Source organism: Vulpes lagopus, chromosome 18, assembly GCF_018345385.1.
Source record: "Vulpes lagopus strain Blue_001 chromosome 18, ASM1834538v1, whole genome shotgun sequence".
Classification (NCBI taxonomy): domain Eukaryota; kingdom Metazoa; phylum Chordata; class Mammalia; order Carnivora; family Canidae; genus Vulpes; species Vulpes lagopus.
The window spans coordinates 34627106-34646034 of record NC_054841.1 but is presented as its reverse complement, the minus strand read 5'-3'; the positions used below and the strand labels follow the sequence as shown (position 1 = coordinate 34646034).

The window sequence follows — 18929 nt, the reverse complement described above, 5'->3', positions numbered from 1 at the left end:
GCCTATTTCACAGGATTGATGTAAAAAAGAAAATGAAGAAGAGGTCAGTAACTTGCCTCCAGTATACTCAGCTAGTCAGTGACAAAGTTAGAGCTCCACAATACACACACACACACACACACACACACACACACACACACACCATGTTGTTAAACTGTCTCCCAGAGGAGTTATGCTCAAATGGAAGTACCTGGTAGACTGCCTGACCTTCACTAAGCACTTGAAAAACGTTGGTTTACTTTTTATACATTGATATTACACTTTGTAGAGAATAACTTTGGAAAGGTAATTTCTAGGTGGAATACTCAGTTGTAAAATATATCCTTTCCAATCTAGGTAAATTGAATTTCAGGGACACCTGGGTGGCTCAGCAGTTGAGTGCCTTCAGCTCGGGGTGTGATCCTAGAGTCCCAGGATCGAGTCCCGGGATTAAGTCCCACATGGGTCTCTCCCCAGAGAGCCTGACTCTCCCTCTGCCTGTGTCTCTGCCTCTCTCTGTGTCTCTCATGAATAAATAAATAAAATCTTTAAGAAATAAACAAAAATACAATGAATTTCAGATAATCACTTTTTCTTCTTTCATGTTGGCTTTGCCTGACTCTTCATAAAGTCATACGGTCTAAAAAAAAAAAAAAAAGTCATATGGTCTAAGTGAGTAAAGCAGACAGGGTAAAAATTTCAATGATAATTTAATTCAAGTCACCTCTTATACTATAAAATGAGTCATCCAACAGACACATTTTGTAACATTCCTCCGAAAAAAAAGTTTAAACATATCATTTTGTTCATAGGAAGATACAGGCAGCCCGGGGTAGCTCAGTGGTTTAGCGCTGCCTTCAGCCCAGGGCCTGATCCTGGAGACCCAGGATCGAGTCCTACATCAGGCTCCCTGCATGGAGCCTGCTTCTCCCTCTGCCTGTGTCTCTGCCTCTCTCTCTCTCTCTCTTTCTCTCTTTCTGTGTCTCTCATGAATAAATAAACAAAATCTTTAAAAAAATAAAAAGGAATAAAGAGACATTCCTCTAGATGTTATGATTATAATAACCAAAGAATCACAGCCCCAAGATCATAACCTCAACCTTCAGCTTGGTGAAGGATTCTTCAGAAAATCAACTCTTTCTTGTGGGTAAGTCTGTGCTGTACAAGCCAATTCCTATATAAAATGCTCAAGTACCCTGACAATTTTTCTGGATTCTTTCTATTGTGTAACTGAGGACATTATAGGAACAGGTATTTACGACCACACTGGGTTTTATGTTTTCAGAGTCTAGTCAATGTTCCAAAATGTCAAGGTTATAGTCAAGGTCAATATATTTTCAACCCAGAAAGGTGGGTGTCTGCAAGGTAGATAGATGCTCACTGTGCTGCCTCATATAACCACAAGAAATTTAAGAGTAAGACAAAACTTGATAATTAATGTTAAAAAATGCATTGCTTAGCTACCAATTTTAGAAACAGCAGAGTGCATACAAATCCAAAATAGGACACACAAAACCATGAAATAAGGAAGAGAAGTATTATAACAGCATATGGTCAGTGTCTCCATCTTACAAATTCATTTTAGAACATATTTAAGAGCCTACTATGTGTTAGCTACTGCACAAATATAATTTAAAATTGCAAATGAGTTATGATTGCTTGAAAGAGCCAAAGGACTCAAAATTCATGTGTTCCAATACATTCAGATGAGTTCGTGTAGTCATTGAAATTTCATGCACCTACCAAAAGGAGTCAAGACATGTTATTACGTTGACCCTATTCAATTGTACCTATATCAGCTTCTAAGTAGAATATTCTAAAGAAAACACATATCTCAGCTGTCAAATTTCTGTGTGACTTAACTAAGAAAACAGCACTATACTGTCTAAAAAGCACCAAATCAAGCAAAACATTTTATTGCACTTCATCAAAGTCCACATAATTTATTCTTCACACAAAAGAATATTAGAAAAGCAAAGCAACAACTACCTAAAAAGAAATCAAAATATTTCCTTGAAAAAAAATAAAATATTTCCTTGACTGCTTAAAAGGTCAGTTAGAAATTAAAATCAAAGAAAGAAGGACCAAAGGACCATTTTCATTTTGTTTAAAAAAACTTACCCCAGGACTTAGATTGATAGCAGTGAATTCAGTAAGTACACAGTACTTATCAAATTGTAAATTAGGCAGTGATTCAAGTTCCTAATTATGGGAAATGATTTAAGCTCATTTAACATGAAATGTTTCAACTCTAAGACTCCTTAAAGAAGAATGTTAAATCCATACAGAAAAGAGAGGAACAGGGTAGCCCTGGTGGCGCAGCGGTTTAGCACCGCCTGCAGCCCAGGGTGTGATCCTGGAGACCTGGGATCGAGTCCCATGTCGGGCTTCCTGCACGGAGCCTGCTTCTCCCTCTGCCTGTGTCTCTGCCTTTCTCTTGCTCTCTCTGAATGAATAAATAAATAAATCTTTAAAAACAAAAAAAGAAAAGAAAAGAGAGGAACAGACTAGAGGCAATATATGATTTATCTAAATCCCTGCTTATGAACAAGTAGACATGAAAGTCCAAGGATAACAAAGCCCCCGTAAACTAAACCAACCTAATACAAAATCACCCTGTGAAATTAGGAAATACACATTCAAATACCAAAATTATTATTTTGCAATGATAAAAGAGCATACATTTTTTGAGTCATCATTCTAATCTAACCATTCTGTTTTCCTAAATATTTCCAAGTACAGTTGACCCTTGAACAACAGGGGTTTGAACTGCGCAGGTCCACTGATCCGTGGATTTTTTTCAATAGATATGATATAGGACTATAAATGTATTTTCTCTTACTTATGATTTCCTTAATAACATGTTCTTTTCTCTAGCTTTCTTTATTGTAAGCATACAGTATATAATTCATATACAAAATATGTCAATCAACTATCAGTGTTACAGTAAGGCTCCTGGTCAACAAAATAGGCTATTAGTAAAGGTTCCCAGAAGCCAAAATTATATGCAAATTCTCCACTGCTCAGGCAGTTGGTACCTCCAACTGCCCCCTTCTTGTTCAAGGGCAAGCCATGCCTTCTTTTCTATAATTTATTCTACAAACAACTATAAAGTGCAAATATTGTGCTATGAAGGAGGAAACCGAAACTGGCAATCTCGCCTAAGGAAGCTCAGGGTGTGTGTGCCCATATACATGTGTGCGTATGTACGTATGCACGCTTGTGCACGTGTGTGTATGCATGCATGAGCATCTGTGGGGGGGGGACAGGACAGTGGAAGTTCAAGTAACAAAGCATAGTGTCACAAAGTGCTATAGGGACAGCATTCATAAAAAAGGAAACAGTAGAACTAATCAATCATTAAACTTATTTTGTTAAACTCATATTTGTTTTGGTTCCTTGGTCACTCGGACTGCTTTCAGCTGCACGTAAAAGAAACCCCACCATACTAGTTGGCTAGGGTTGCCATACAAAATACCCAGGCAGGGTGGTTTAGACACATGTTTTTTCTCCTAGTTCTGGAGGCTAAGAGTCAAGATCAAGGTGCTGATGGGGCTGTTTTCTGTAAAGTCTCCTTGGCATGAAAATATCCACCTCTCATTGTGTCCTCACATGGCCTTTCTTCTGTACACACACATCCCTGGTTTCTCTCTTACATCCTGTTAGCCTCTTCCTATATGGACCCTGGTCAGACTGGACTAAGTGCCAACCGAGTAGCCTCATTTTAAACTTCTCTCTTTAAAGGCCTTATCTCCAAATATAGTCACGTGCTGTTAGTGGGTGTTAGGGCTTTAATATATGAATTCTGGAGGGACACAATTCAGTCTATAACACCCATCAAAGCGACTTAATCCATATTCTTCTCAGTTAACAAGAAACTCATAGGTAAGTTGATTAGGACTGGTAAAGCCATTCAAATAAGTCACCAAGAAACTAGGTGCCTTCTACTCCCCGTTCTGCCACCCTTGGTGTGTGCTCTCACTGTCACAACCACAAGATGGCATCTGCAAGTCTAAGCATCATGTCCAGATTCCAGGAAGGAAAGGAAGAAATCAGGAAGGAAAAGCCTATCCAAAGATGTATGCCCATACCCTGCTGGCCAGAACTGGGTAAGCAGTTCTGGCTGCAGAGGAGGCCAAAGAGGGGAGTATGTTTAAATGGACCCATGGCTACCCTGAACGAGAATCAGTTCCATCAGACAGGAGGGGAGGAGAACACAGCTTGCTGACCAGAGATGTAGCCGTATGGATGCAGGTCACCTTTAGCTGGAAGCCTGTCTGTACCACTGATCAACCACATGACCTTGAGTAAATACTTTAATCACTCAGTTCTCAAAGGTGGTAATTACACCTAACCTGCAGAATCACTGAGAGAATTAAATAGGGTTGCATTCATTTGTCAGGCCCAGGCACACTGTCTAAGCCTAAAGGACGTTGGATTTGCGGCCTGGCCTTAAAAGTGTCCTGGGATATCACAACATTCTGAGTATCACAAAGCCACCCTGTAATGAGTCATAACTATCAAAGAACTGACTCCATTTCTTTACACGGTGCCTTCTGACCTATCCTGGTCCATGGCAGGGCCTGAGAGCCTACAGTCCCTGTGTGTGTGGAAGGGGCAGGGGAGGGGGCATGCTACTTTCTGAGGGTCGTGCACCTTACTTGAGGGTAGGAAGCACTGATTCACTAGCACTCTGTTCCTTGCATCATAGCCCCCCTGCAATCAAACGGCCGCTTCCAGGAATTTTTCTTGAAATCACAGTCCCTATTGAGCAGTGAGGTATATCTTTCAGGTAGTGTGTGCCTTCGACCTCTCCAACAAAGCCAAGAGAGAACCAGGTTCGGTAAAAAGTGCAACCTTTGCAGAAGGTTTTTAAGCGGCATTTGTTGCTCTTAATTGAGGAGTGGATTCTTCCCGGTTATCAATCTTAATGCAAATCCCAGTGGCCCGCCACATCTATCGGTTCAAGGTGAGAAAATGAAAATGACCATGTGACAGAAGGGTATAGGAGAGCTTGCTTCAAGCTCAGTCACTTTCAGGAGTGGTATTAATACCCAGATCATCTGAGCTTTCAAATTCCCTCCTTTCCCTCCAGTAGCTACCAAGAAATCTCTGTATGTTACTTATGGCAGATGGGAGAGCAACTTTTAACTAGTTACTTTGAAATTCTTTCAAAGGGAATAAAAAATAGACAGAATGAGGCCATCCTTAAGGTTTTCAGAGGGCCCCACAGGTCCAAAAAGGCTAAATAAAAGGGTATATTCCCTCTCTGTATTTGCAAAGTGCTATTATGAAATCTCCTCTCGGCAGCTGCAATAACTATACAGCAATCCTTCTAAACACTGTCCCCATTCAAATTTGAACGAGGATATATCTAATAATTAGCACACTTAGCCAGCACTTTTTCAACACAAAGCTAAAGGAAATTTGCTAAATCAAAAAGATGCCAATTATAAAGAAGACACAACTGACACCCCAAGCTTGGTGCGGAGGGTAGCATGGTTAAGACCATCAGAGCCGCTATTTTCATGTGATTCAAACCAACATCATGAATAAAATGCTCCCTCCTGACTTGGGAACTCCAAAAGATGCTCTCTTAAAAACAATATTCAGCAGAATATTTTCCTTCAATTAATTAATAGCTCTCCTCTCTCTCTCCCTCTCTCTCACAAAGAGATATATTCACAAGCCATTCTGAAAGTAAAATGCTACAAAAAAATAAATACAAAGCATTTTAGATTACCAAGAGTCCCACTTAATAAAAACAATCTGATGAAAATAAATGCTTTTTTTCCTGTGAATTTCTAGCCAAGTTTGAAACAAAAAGAAAAAAAGAAACGAAAAAGCTGCTCTGATTCGGAGCTCTAACACACTGTAAGAAAAATAAGCATAACTTGATTAAAATCTAACTCGTAAAAAAAAAAAAAAATGTGAGAGCGTGCCCAGCAGGAAAGCAGGAATAAATGATAAACCACCTTCAGGAAAATGTCTCCTTTGCTTCTGTTATACTATTAATTAGTATCAGAACTTCTGTTAACAGAATTAATGAACACAGAGTTTTCAAATTACTGATCATCTTTCCAAACTGATCACTGTGCTACTTCTCAGAGGCCAGAGTAAATAATCACGGAATACTTTTTCCCTCCATAGTAAGTCTGCAGATGGTTTCATTTATTTAACATGGCACTTCTTCTGCTTAGTCATCAGATTGCTTCCCTAATTTGCCCAATCTGCAGACTCTGCGATCATGGCATTTAGTTGTTCAATCATTTAAGAGACATTGATTTAGTCTTCTCATGTGCATCAGAGTCTTCCCTTCCCTAAGGAAGTCATGCTGTGGCTCAAATTTGCAAACCATGCAACAGGAGGACCTAGGTGGAGCATCCAACCTGGGGCTGAAACCTACGCAGGTTTTGCAGGGAAGATGACAGCTGTGGGAGATATGTAAAGGCCTGCAGGATTCAGCCAGTTGCAGAAGGAGGTTGGGTGCAAAGTCAGCAAAGGCACAGTAGCCACGGACCTTATGTTCTTGGAACTTTAATATAGCTTAGAATAGGTGATGTAAATAAAAGCATTAAAACTTCACTGTTGAGGTCCGGCCATGGAATGGCTTGTATCTGGCAAATTAAGGAAACAGAATTAAGTCCTGAAAGCAATAGGGAGCTGTTGAAGCATTTTAGAGGTAACACTATAAAAAGATTTATTTTGTGCAAATTACTTTAGCTGAGTAAGGAGAATGGAATAAAGCGGCAGAACGTAAGTTTTTTTAAAGATTTTATTTATTTAGATAAAGAAAGTGTGGGGGCTAGCAGGGGGAGGGGCAGAGGGAGAGAGAATCACAAGCAGACTTGAGCACTGAGCCAGATTTGAAGCTCAAGCCCATGACCCTAAGATCATGACCAGAGCTGAAACCAAGAATCACCAGGTGCCCTAAAAAGTTAGTTTATAGAGTAGCTGTGTAGGGGCACCTGGGTGACTCAGTCAGTTAAGCCTCTACCTTGGGCTCAGGTCATCAAATCAGGGTCCTGAGATCGAGCCCCACATTGGGGTCCCTGCTCAGTGGTGAGTGCGCTTCTCCCTCTTCCCTCTGTGATCTCTTTCACTCTCGCTTTCTCTCAAATAAATAAAATATTTAAAAAGATAAAGTAGCCATTCATCTATCTCTTCCAGTAAACTGTAAACCACTGAGGGCAAGAGCTGCAACTCACTCGCTGTTATGAGTACCTGATACTCATTAAATAGCCAGTGGGGTGGGGGGGGATGAATAGCCAGCAGAACAAGTGAATGAGGGATGTATGAGAGAACAGGGAAGTTGACTGAAACATCACAGGAACAATCAAGGCCCAGAGTATTGAGAACAAATCTTAGGCAGTGGCTACAGGAATAGAGAGGAATAGACAGAAATGCAAGACATTCCTGGGCTAAACAGATCAGTGTTGTGTTTAATGAAGATTTAGAACCCAGGGTGGGGCACTGATTTGGAGTAAAGCTGAGGACTTCTCATTTGGATACATTGATTTGAAAGAATCCACAGGACTTGAACTGTAGGCTATCCAGCAGACAACAGGATATAAGTGGATCTCAGACAAGAGGTCAGGGATATTGGAGTTATCAGTAAATAGACTGTAAATATGATAGAAGTGGATGAGTTATCTTGTACAGAAAGCAAACAGAGTGAGATGAGTCAAGGGCAATGTAGAGACCCCCAGAGAATACCACTTTATGGGCTGGGTGGTGGACCAGATGTTTAGGAAGCTCTGCCTCTAATATATGAAAATCCTATAGGATGGACAAGCAGGCCCTTGCAAACAGGGACATCAGGAGCCTGTAAGGTAACAGCAAAAATGAACTAGTTTAGTGCAATTCCTTCCAGTGGACAAAGTGATGCAACTTCCCCAGATTCACCAACTCAAGGAATTTGTGCAGCAGCAATTACTAATATCTTAGTTTCTTACACTGTAATATTTAGAGGTAAGAAGAAATGAACACTGATATTCCTTTCAGCAGTATGATTTTATGATTCTAATCAAGTTTCACTGCTTGTTCATTCAGAACAAGTACACAAGCCGAACAGAGCAGTCTTTTCATCTTTTCAAACAACAGGGCCACAAAAATGAGAAAATAAACGAGCCCAAAATCTCAGAGTCTTACTGCCATGTTGAACAAATGGGAAAATAAAGCTTGTTCATTTCCATTCAGGAATGCTAATGATTCCGTAAAATTGACTCCTTTGAAGGAAAATCACTGCTAATCACCTTAATTTCCTCCTAGTCTCTTCCCTTGGGTACCTGACATTTTAAATAAAATATTTTCATAAAATATTAAAAGCAAAGGAATTATATCTTAGATATCCAGCTCCATATTGACAGACTTTACGAATCCCTCTGTCTCAGCTGTCTAGAGCTTATACTCTTAAATCTTCAGATAAACACATCAAGTTTCCTGTTCTATGTATATCCCAAGAAACACAAAATTTACCAACAATTAAAAAAATAAGTTTCCCTAAAGCCCACAAATCTTACTGATACCAGCCATGTGGTTTTGTAGAACATTCCTGCCTTCAACTTAAATTTAATTACTGTAACTGTTTTCTCCTTTGTCCCCCAAACCAGACTTTCCACCCTGGCTTGACCTCTGACACCTCTCTGGATGGCAGGTGGGTAGAGTCTGCCATTTGCCTCCCCAGACCCATCTGCCAACCTCTCCAGCTTCCCATCCCCTCCTATGCCCTTTGGATTCTGTCTGGATTCAGCTAATGGAAGACACTGGCCAGAAGTTTGGGAGGCAAGGGAAGAGTGAGGGAGGCATATTTATTCCTCTACTGTCTCCCTGCAGGCACATTACAGATGGACTGTGCCTCCCTTACAAAAGGACACAGCTCTGGCCAGCAGCCCTTCCTGCTCCTCCACTCAGAGCAAGAACAGCTCCTTATTACTGCTAGGTCTTGCAGCACCCACCTGGTTGTGTTACCTACACCTTCCCAAACCTTCCAAAGGGTCCCTTTATTAAACCTTCCTAAGAGGACTCAGTTTACACATGCCATCTGTTGCTTGGCAGGCCCTGAATGACATGGGGTTAAAGGGTGAGGCCCTCCGCTGTGGCTCTTGCAGATACTATCAAAGGAAATTGTCTGTATACTGTAAATCGTTGTAAAATTTCCACAAGCAAAAACCTAGTACACACTTTCTTGAATAGCAAGGTTTTGATGCCAAAGAAATATAACTGAATCTTACCATATTTCTACAATTCAGCGTGCTGTAAAAATAAACATGCAGAAGGCATACAATCAGAATCTGAATGTCACTGCCAAACCTAACCAGAATTCTTCTTAAAACTGGGTATCTGGAGAAACATGAAAGAACCAGATTCATCTTTGAAAACAGAAACATTTATTTGCCTGCCCTTTATCCACATCAAGATTATTAAACCTGATACAGTGATACTTTAAGGTGATCCCTAATATTTCAAGGGATGGCACAAAACTCTAAAAAGTATTAACAATTCACTTCATATTATAGGTAACAACTACATTTACGTAGGTTGTGACTTCTGGAAAAAGTTAAGAATCGGTGACCTAGATTTCTGTATTTTTCCCAATATCTCTCAAAATGAAAATAAAGAGGAATTCCTAATGTATATAGCCCTCTGTCTATATATCATTCCTAAATATTATGAAAATTACCTTCTGGCATCTAATAAATAATAAACTCAACAAAATAACATTATCTATGAACCTTATAATTCTCTAAGTAGAAAGTAAATGAGATTCTTAAGTAAGTACTTAAAAGTTGACAGCTATAAATACACCTGGACAGAATTTTTAGCAATGAAATTAACTTGATTTTCCCAGGTCAAAATCAACCTCAGTTAGCTGTGCAGTCCCTCACTTCTTTGACCATACATCCAAGGGTGTTTATGACATGTTCCTGCTGTGAGAAATCTAAAATTCCAGAGCTATCCAAACTGATCAGAATACAGATTTTCCATTCTGAGTCTGCAAGGTATCTTTTTACTAAAGAGTTTTTAAACTCATCTCTTAATTGAGAAATTCCTTTTGATGAAGTATTGTATCTTCAAGAAATTTAAGGACATAGACTATTTCTCAATCATTTCCTGGTGCACTGTATGTAACTGAAATCCAACTGAATTAATGAAACAGTGTAACAATGTGGGGCATGCTTCAATTATAGAATATGTTCATAATTTAAGGTTCCACGAGATAGAAATTCCTTGGAGGCCTTTCTTAAAGTCAATTTGGCAGTGCTCTCTCAAAATGGAAAATGTGCATACCCTTTTGACCAATTATTTCTATTTCTAGGAATTTAGCTACAAGACAATCTCCCACATGTATACAAAGACCTATGTAAAAAGATCTCAAATCCTTCATTGTGTAACCATGAAAACAGGTGAATGGTTAAATAAACTACAGTACTCATAGGACCAAAGTTTCTATAATGTTAGAAAGAAAGAGATTACCAGCACACTGGACATAGAAACAGCTCAAAGACATACCCTAAGTAAACAAAAGCAAATCGCAGGAAAATGTATGCAAAATAATATTGTTTATATATTAAGAAAAAGACATTACATGATATGTAATTCACATATAAATGCACAAAAATGGGAGAGAGGCACTCTAAGCTATTTCCAATTATGATATTTGGGGATGGGCACAGGTGGGTAAGAGTATTTTACATTTTGGTTTTCTGTATTTCTGCATTATCATTTGGATTGGAACATATTAACATATCACATACATCATTTTAAAAGCAAATGAAAACAAAAAATTAACAGAAATTCTAGAGGGGAGGGTGCCTGGGTGGTTCAGTCAGTTAAGCATCTGCCATCGGCACAGGTCATGATCCCAGGGTCCAGGAATGGAGCCCCGAATTCTTGGGGTTCCACGCTCAGTGGGGAGTCTTCTCCCTCTGCCCCTCTCCCCTGCTCATGTTCTCTCCTGCTCATTCTCTCTCAAATAAATAAATAAAATCTTTTTTTAAAAAAAAGATAAATAAATAAACAAACAAACAAATAAATAAAAGAAATTCTAGAGGCGGTTTGATTTGTCCAATGACAGTGCATTAGCAGATATGAGAGAAACCCACCTCGAAGGGACTTCAGTCTCATTTGATTGCTTGTGATCACTCACTTAAGAACCAAAAGGAAAATGAGGGCTGTTAAGTAGATTGCACCTTGAAACACTAACCTACAGAAACAGATCTACATTCTGCATGTACAGGATAAATATGGCAACTACCAAATAGCAGGGAGAATATTTTGGGACTGGTTAGAGTCCAAGACAGTAATATACACAAAAGAACCCGCATGTCCCCACAAAGTCATCCATTTCTCCATATTGAGATGTTCTTATTTAAAAGAGCACCATGAAATACGAGAGAAAACATCTTGCCCCCTCAACTTTGTATGTTTGCTAACATCTTAGAAAAACGAGCCAGAAGAAAAACAGGCAGAAATTCAGAATCTCAAATCTGTGTCCACTGGAAATAAATGACCACAGCAGCCTTTGTAAGAAATTTAACGGGGAAAAAAAATGCCTGAACAAAAAAGATGCCATGCTTACATCAAGATGAAACTACAGTTCTGGCAATTTCTAGTACACAGTCTAGTACACAATTTCTAGTACACAGTGTTTCCGAGCACAATTGACAAAAGACTCAAAATGGGAGCTGATGGGCTGAATTCATTCCACAGGTTTTGTTTGGCCACCCTGTAGGCTGACGTGTTTAATTTTAATTTATTTCTAAAGCATTTTCAAATGAGGTCTCACACTTAAAAATAAATCTGAAGGGGCCCCTGGGTGACTCAGTCGGTTCGGCCTCTGCCTTCGGCTCAAGTCATGATCTCAGATCCTGGGATCAAGCCCTGTATCAGGCTTCCTTGCTCAGTGGAGAGACTGCTTCTCCATCTCCCTCTACCCCACCCCCCCAACTCGTGCTCTCTTTCACTCTAATAAAAAAATGAAACCTTTAAAAAATAAAATAAAAAATAAATCTGGATTTTTATGCTTCTCTTAAAATGGTAGATGCACTGGCGACTCTGTGCCCGATACCTGCCTGGCAGAAATGATGGGTCCCTATAACCACGTCCCCAACCCCCAAATTCCCGAAGATCTAACACCTGGGCAGCGCACTTTGCTTACCTGGCCCTCAGAAAAGTCAGAATGTGCCACACCCTGAGGGAAACCATGAGGCACCTCACCAGGTAAGAGCTGGCCCTGCAGAACACTAGAATTCCTTTTTAGGCTACCCCAGAGTAGCATTTAGTAATCTCCCTCTCTGATTTGTGGCCCATGCACCTGCGGAGACAAAAGCATGTAAGATTAGATGAGGACACGTGGCTTGATGCTCAACTTCCTATTTCAATTACACTTTCACAGCAGGATTGCCAGAACTTTCTCTGTTCTACGTCAGCCCAGTCACTTAAAATAACGGTCACGAAACTTATTGCGACAAATCTTTCAGGAGTATGTACCTCACTGGCAGGTGACACAGAGTAGTGGTTAGAAGTTGGCATTCTGGCGTCCATCTACCTGGGTTTGCATCCCTCCTCTAAATTTAACTTCACCTTTCTAAGCCCCAGTTTCCCCAAATGTAAAATAGACTATTAGTAACCACCAGAGAAAGGATTCAATGACATGGCACACTTCCATTGCTTGACAAATGTCTGTTGTTCTGTTACTGCTATTGCTATTACTATGTGAAGTGCAGCCACTGAAGCCCCCATGGGAAAACAGGAGCCACCAAGCCTCCTAAACATCAGAGATCTCCAAATGATTCTAGTGGATGCCTCTCTCCTTCCAGGCCTAAATGGCTTACTGTGGTCTTTTTTAAAAGCCTGGCGGGAGACACAGATGCCCTGGGGAAAGCATCTGGCTCACTGAGTCTGCAGCCCCGCAGTCACAGAATCTGAGGCAGATAAGGCTGAGTTAATGTTAGGTCCTCCTGTCCAACTGCAGTCACAGGGTTAGGCAAGTCCAGAGGAAGATCTGGAACTTCACAGCAGCACAAAAAGGTGACCAGAACTTTCTATACTTGCAGGAGGGCAGAGCAAATATTCCTTGTTATAAATTCTGGGGTGTTTTTTAAGATTTTATTTCAGAGAGAGGGAGACATTGTACACATGAGCTGTGGGCGGCGGGGGTGGGTGGTGGTGAGGAACAGGGAGAGGCAGAGTCCCTGCTGATCAGGGAGCCTGGTGTGGGGCTTGATCTCAGGACTCTAAGATCATGACCTGAGCCAAAGGCAGATATTTAACCAACTAAGCCACCCAGGCACCCCTTGTTACAAGTTTTACAGGAACTGATTCTGCCTATGGGGGTAAGTCAATGGCATCTGCCTCTACAGAGAAGGAGAGGGTGAGCAATAATACTAGCACTATCAGGAGAAGGACGAATAGCAGTTGTATCAACAGCAACAGTAACACAATATCCAGCATCCGGCACAGTACAGGGCTGTGCACTCTTGCCCTATGGAGTTATTCTCCTTGTTTTACAGATGGCAAATGAGTAGATACGCAGGATCATACAGTTAATACGTGACATAATTGAGATTTGAATTCAGGTCTGCCTGACTCCATCACCTGAGGGTCTTAGCAACTTTATAAGGCCGAAAGCAAACCCACAGTGCCACCCCCCACTTAGCCCCTAGCTGCCTCGAAGACAAAGTGTTTCTAGAGCAGCTGTTCTTTACCTTCAGTGGGTCAAGACCTCACCCGTGCCAAGTCTGGTGAATCATATAGACCCTTATGAGCATAATATTTTTAAATGCATAAAATTAAGTGCAAATGAAACCAATTAAATTGTAATATATTTATCAAAATATTTTTTTAAAAAACTGGGCACACCCTAATAATGCACATGCTTCTTTTTCAACCCATTAAATGCTAAGATCCAGAGTGACAATACTTGGCCTAATTGTCATTTGGAAGTAAATGCAAATAAAGACATGATTCATTTACCTGCTATATTCATGGACCCACCAAATTCCATCCTCAGACCATTTCAGGGTGGACCTGAGATGAAGAACTCTTGGTCTGGAGGAGAGCATGAGATGTCAAGTATAAATCTAACAGTCCGTAGTCTCTGCTCTCTGGATGAGTTGCTTATAATTAATGACTTCAAGTTACTTTCTTCCTTTTGTTCTAAAAAAACAGCTACTTCAGTCCTGTCTGGGAGCCAAAAACACCCTTTTAACTGCTCCGGAGGAAAAGAATGCCTTAAGGGCAATGTATCTTAAAGCAATGATTTGCCTGGCCTGAGGGTAGCATGGTAGCTACAGGTAGAATTTCCCAACCCTTGGCAAGCCAAAGGATCACAGGAGAAGAGCTATGAAGGAGACTCCCAGTCAAGAGGATAGCAGTCAAGTTGTATGTGACCTTCTCAAGGAAGGTTTTATAGGTAGTAGGCTAGGGAGGGGTTTGGAGAAGAACTTTCTTCTGATTTCTGTCCCTTTCAACTATTTTGATTCCTCAAAGAAAAGGAAAGAAAAAGTAGATGGAGTTCATGCAGAGAAAAACAGAAACTGCTGACCATTCATCCTCTTGCACAGTTGGATCTTCCAGCAGAGATCTGGAAGGTAGGGCTTTAGTGCCTTCACCTCGTCTATGAACTTGGGTTACACCTTGAGCCTATGAAAAGCACCCAAAGGAATGAGCTTCCAGCCAAACTTTTACAAAGTGGGATTTGCAAAGTTGCTGCAATTGAGAGAAATTGGCCTTGAGGATAAAAGTGACTAGTGGTGATTTTTTTTTTTTTTAAGCAGGCTGAATTCTGATGAGGGCAATAGAGACTTCTCACTCATCTACTCAGTGATGCATTATCACTCAACTATATTTCCACTGGGGTGAAGGAAACCACCCATTTTTATATCTGGTTAGGTAAAGAATCACAGCCTCTGAATGTGCTAGACCTTCATGTCATATTAAGGTATAGCGAGATAAACAATACTACACCTTGAAGAAGTATTTCTACTTTAAGGGGGAAGAAGGCTTTATCAAAAGAGAAACTATAACACAGAAAAACAAATACTAAGGAATGGAGGAAAGACCTATGCAAGGTTATTAGATTTCCCGACGATTGCAGGGGAGTCGAAAAATACAGAATGGACAGTACTGAGAACTACGCAGTGTCCTTGAAAACACAGTGAACGTCTGAACACCACCAACAAAACTACAGGAAGTCGCTGCTGCCCACCATAAGCAATGAAAAGCTGTATCTATTTCTCGATAGGTGGATGAATCTTTTTGGCAGACATTTATATGGCCTACAAGTTCACATTACGAGGTGAAAAGCACCTATTTTAGAAACTTCAGTCTGGACATGAAATACCAAGTGTGATCATTAAGCGTTTCCATTAGTCCTTGACCTCATTCTGCATATAAAACGCAGAAGTTCTTGGTTTTACAAGACTTACTGTGATAGCCAGTTTAATAAAAACCTGGGTCATGAGTGCTAATAAACACGCTGTTTCATCCTTACAAGTGGTCTTTACAAATGATGATAATCTAGCCACAATCTGCTATGTAAATTTAAATTTCAAAGAATATTTTTACTTCCCCGAAAATATTTGAGTTCACTAGGGCATTTGTGGAGAATAGGATAAATACATCATCTTTCTTTCCTATGACTATATTAAGTGCTGTGACACAAAGAGGTCAAATTTTTCTCAATGTAAGTTTTTAAAATTTTAAAAATCAATAAACTCAGCAGCTAATTAACAGCATATTTTTAAAGATAATCCACAAAAGTTACTTGTTAATTGTGATATTTGAGAGTGCTGGTTACATCTGAAATTTTGAGGATGGAAATGCAACACAAAATCCAGAAGCTGACCTCACTTCTAGCACATCCGTTCACAAATTACCACGCCAATTTGATCGGTTCAAGGAGAATAACACAGCAGCACTGGAAGTCAATTTTACCTCAATTTTAACTTCCAGGGTGGGTTAGGGATTGCTAGGCAAACACATATCAATTCTTAATAAACATAACTGGCCCCTGATGTCAAAATCAGTGTACATTAGGGCAAAGACAGTTGGCTATATTCTTGGGAAAGATAAAATAGGGCGAAAGGCACTTGCTAGGTCTCTGCTGGAGATGAAATCACTCAAAGTGATAGACATTTTTAAAGTCCATTTCTGCAAAAGCTTTTTGGTAATCCTTACCACTTTTTAAACTTCCATAGTTCGCTACCTCATAGACAAAAATACGCTACCCTCAAGATTCTGGAGCACAGAAGTAGTTTAATATCATTCACATTTTCAGGCGCACAAATATAAAACTCAGAAGACAGTATTTGAGAACAAAGCTCTTCTGTGTGGGTGTGCATTTGTAAAATAAAGGTAGCACTATTCCGACAGATAGAAATGTGTATCCAGTGATCAAATGGAGTCTTAGAAATTCTGTTTTGACAGTTACTTGTAAAATAGCATTTCAAAAGCCATTAATTCAAATCTGGGTGGTGATATCATCAACGCTAAATCAAAACGAAGTTCAGATGGTTGGGTAATAACATTTGGAGGGATGTGTAATTGGTAACCTACTAGAGGGTACCTTTAACCATGCTATTAATATGTCACATGCAAAGGGTTACTGGCTCTGGCAGCAAAAGTCTCATGGAATAAAAATGCCAATAAAAAAATGCTCTTCCACTTACGAAGTGAATTTCTATGAAAACAGGTGTTCTCCCAAGATGGCAATCATTTATTAAACTTCTACAGTTCAAAACGACAATGACATAATATATTAAAACACCAGCGGAGAACTATGCAAGAGTGTCCTATGAAAAACAGCATTCTAGATTACATAACACAGATAATGGCAGATTAAACTACACACCCCTACCCAGCTTGATTTCTGCGCTTCTGCTCTATTACTTAGGGCACTGAAGTCTGAAGAGTACACATCAGGTTCTCAGTTCAACCACATATTTCTGAAACCAAGAGTCCTGAAAAAAACTAAAAGGATAAAATATTTCACACACACACAAACACACACAGTTTTTCCTGAGAACACAGTTCCTTAGACACTTTCTTACCCTCCTCATAGATGGCCCAGGTGAAGTCACCAGTTGCTTTTCCTGGTCATGTTTACTTTGTGACTCTGATTTTTCCTTTAAAGAGGAAACTCAATTCAACTTTATATATTATTGAGCTGCCTATGTTTGAATGACATTTTTTGCTAACCTAACAGAATCATCAAACAGCTATCCTCACACGCTCGTAAGTTAATTTATAATTCACCCTGTGTCACATTTACGGTTAAAAAAAAAAAAAAGTGGTTTGACCGAAATTAAATTACATTAAATTACATTAATGGCTTGACCGAAATTAAATTTTAAACACCTGGGTTTATAAACAATAGACTCACAAGAGTCAAAAAAGAGTAGGTGGTTATGTCTCAAATACATGCGTAAGTTTGAAAATATAATGGGCGTTTGTATTTTCTCTAGAAAAGTGCTAGTTGATGAGAGTTTTAGGATTCTAGATAAAGGGGCACTTAGAAACAACCGAAGATTGGTGACTTCCGTGATTTCCACACTTCTGTGCAGCACTGCCTACAAAATCCACAGCCAGAAGTACTGTACTATATAAACAGGGTCTAATTAGTTAAGGAAAAGGCAACTTTAAAATTCTGAAAACAAGACCACCTTTAATCCCCATCGTGTGTCCGCTTTTAGGAGGCCCGAGCACTGCGCCCACCGCGTGCTGGCCTGTCAGTGCTGTTTTAAGTGGAAGCGCTCGATCATTGCCACGACCTCCCCAGAAGAGTAAGAAGATGCACATGCACACACATTTACACGCTGTGCACGGCGCCAACTATTTCCAACCAAAATAATCATATACACGTCGAGCCGAGCTATTTCTAGCCAGCAGCAGGGACGCCTGGCCAGGGTCTGAGGAAAGCCAGTGGGCGACGACCCCGGGGCGGGGGCGCGTGGACCCCCGAATCCCGCGCGCCGCGCCTCGCAGCCCGCACCTGCCCCGCTCCCCGGCAGGCATCCGGGTGCGCGCGCGTCCGGGACGCACCGCCGGGAGCAAACCAACCCCGCGGGCCGGGCCGGGCCGGGCGGGCGGGCGGCAGCATCCTCGGGCGGGACCCGAAATGCCTTCTCCTACCTGTCACTTTGCCGGGCGCTGCTGCCGGGGATGCGGCCGCGGCCGCCGCCTGGAGACCCCGTGTGTGCGCGCGCGGCTGTGCGCGCGGGTGTGAGCCAGAGCTTGTTTGCGGTGCGGCTCGGCTCCCTCCCTGCTCCCCGCGCCCGCGCCCGCGCCCGCCCCCTCCCCCTCCCCCCACCCCGACCGGCCGCCGAGCCCCTCGCGGCGCCCGGCCCCGCCCCCGCCGGCCCCCGCCCGCCGCCCGCCGCCCGCCGCCCGCCGCCCGCCGCCCGCCTCCCCGCGCGGAGCCTCACCTCGGCCGAGGGCGGGGGTCTCCGCGGGCGCAGCTCGCCGAACCCGCGGGGCAGCGCCGGCCCGCTCGGCCCCCCGCCCGCCCGCCCGCCCGCGGGGCTCGGCGTGTGCCCGGCCCGGGTCCCGCGGCCCCTTCGAGGCCGGCCGCTGCCTCCGCCCCAGCCCCGAGTCTCCCTCCGCGCTCGCCGCCCGGCTCCGGAGCCCGAGCTGTCGCCTCGCAGCCCCAACCTGCCCAGGCTACGGAGCATGCCCAGTGCGGCGCGCCCGGGCTGGGCTGGGGGTGGGCAGGGCAGGGCCGGCCGCCGGCTGCCGCGGGCGGCGGGCGGGGAGGGGGCGCGGGCGGGCCGGGGGCGCAGCCCGGCGGCGGGGGCGGGGCCCGGGGGCGCGGGCGGCGCGGGGAGGCGGTGGGGGGCGTCCGGGGCAGCCGCCGGGCCGCGCTCCTCGGGGGTCTCCCCGGCCGCCCGCCGCGGCCCGTGCCGGTGCCGGTGCCGGTGCCGGGGTCCGGGCGCGCGCGGGGCGGCGCG

The 18929-nt window shown here is 42.5% G+C and overlaps 1 protein-coding gene across 9 annotated transcripts in view; it reads right to left on the bottom strand.

Annotated features, from left to right (window-relative positions):
• The window catches only part of PLCB4 (phospholipase C beta 4), a 417242-nt gene extending 398580 nt beyond the window's left edge, over positions 1 to 18662 (bottom strand). The window contains exons 1-3 of one of the 9 annotated variants that reach the window (XM_041733164.1): positions 17034 to 18094; positions 16841 to 16953; positions 12140 to 12295 (exon numbers count right to left, since the gene is read on the bottom strand). The gene's annotated coding sequence lies outside the window, so the exon portion shown is untranslated. Of the gene's footprint in view, positions 1 to 12139; positions 12296 to 16834; positions 18095 to 18114; positions 18356 to 18407 lie in introns of those variants that run through there. The other 8 variants (XM_041733165.1, XM_041733166.1, XM_041733162.1 and 5 more) reach the window with 8 other exon arrangements.
• Positions 18663 to 18929: the final 267 nt, after the last annotated feature.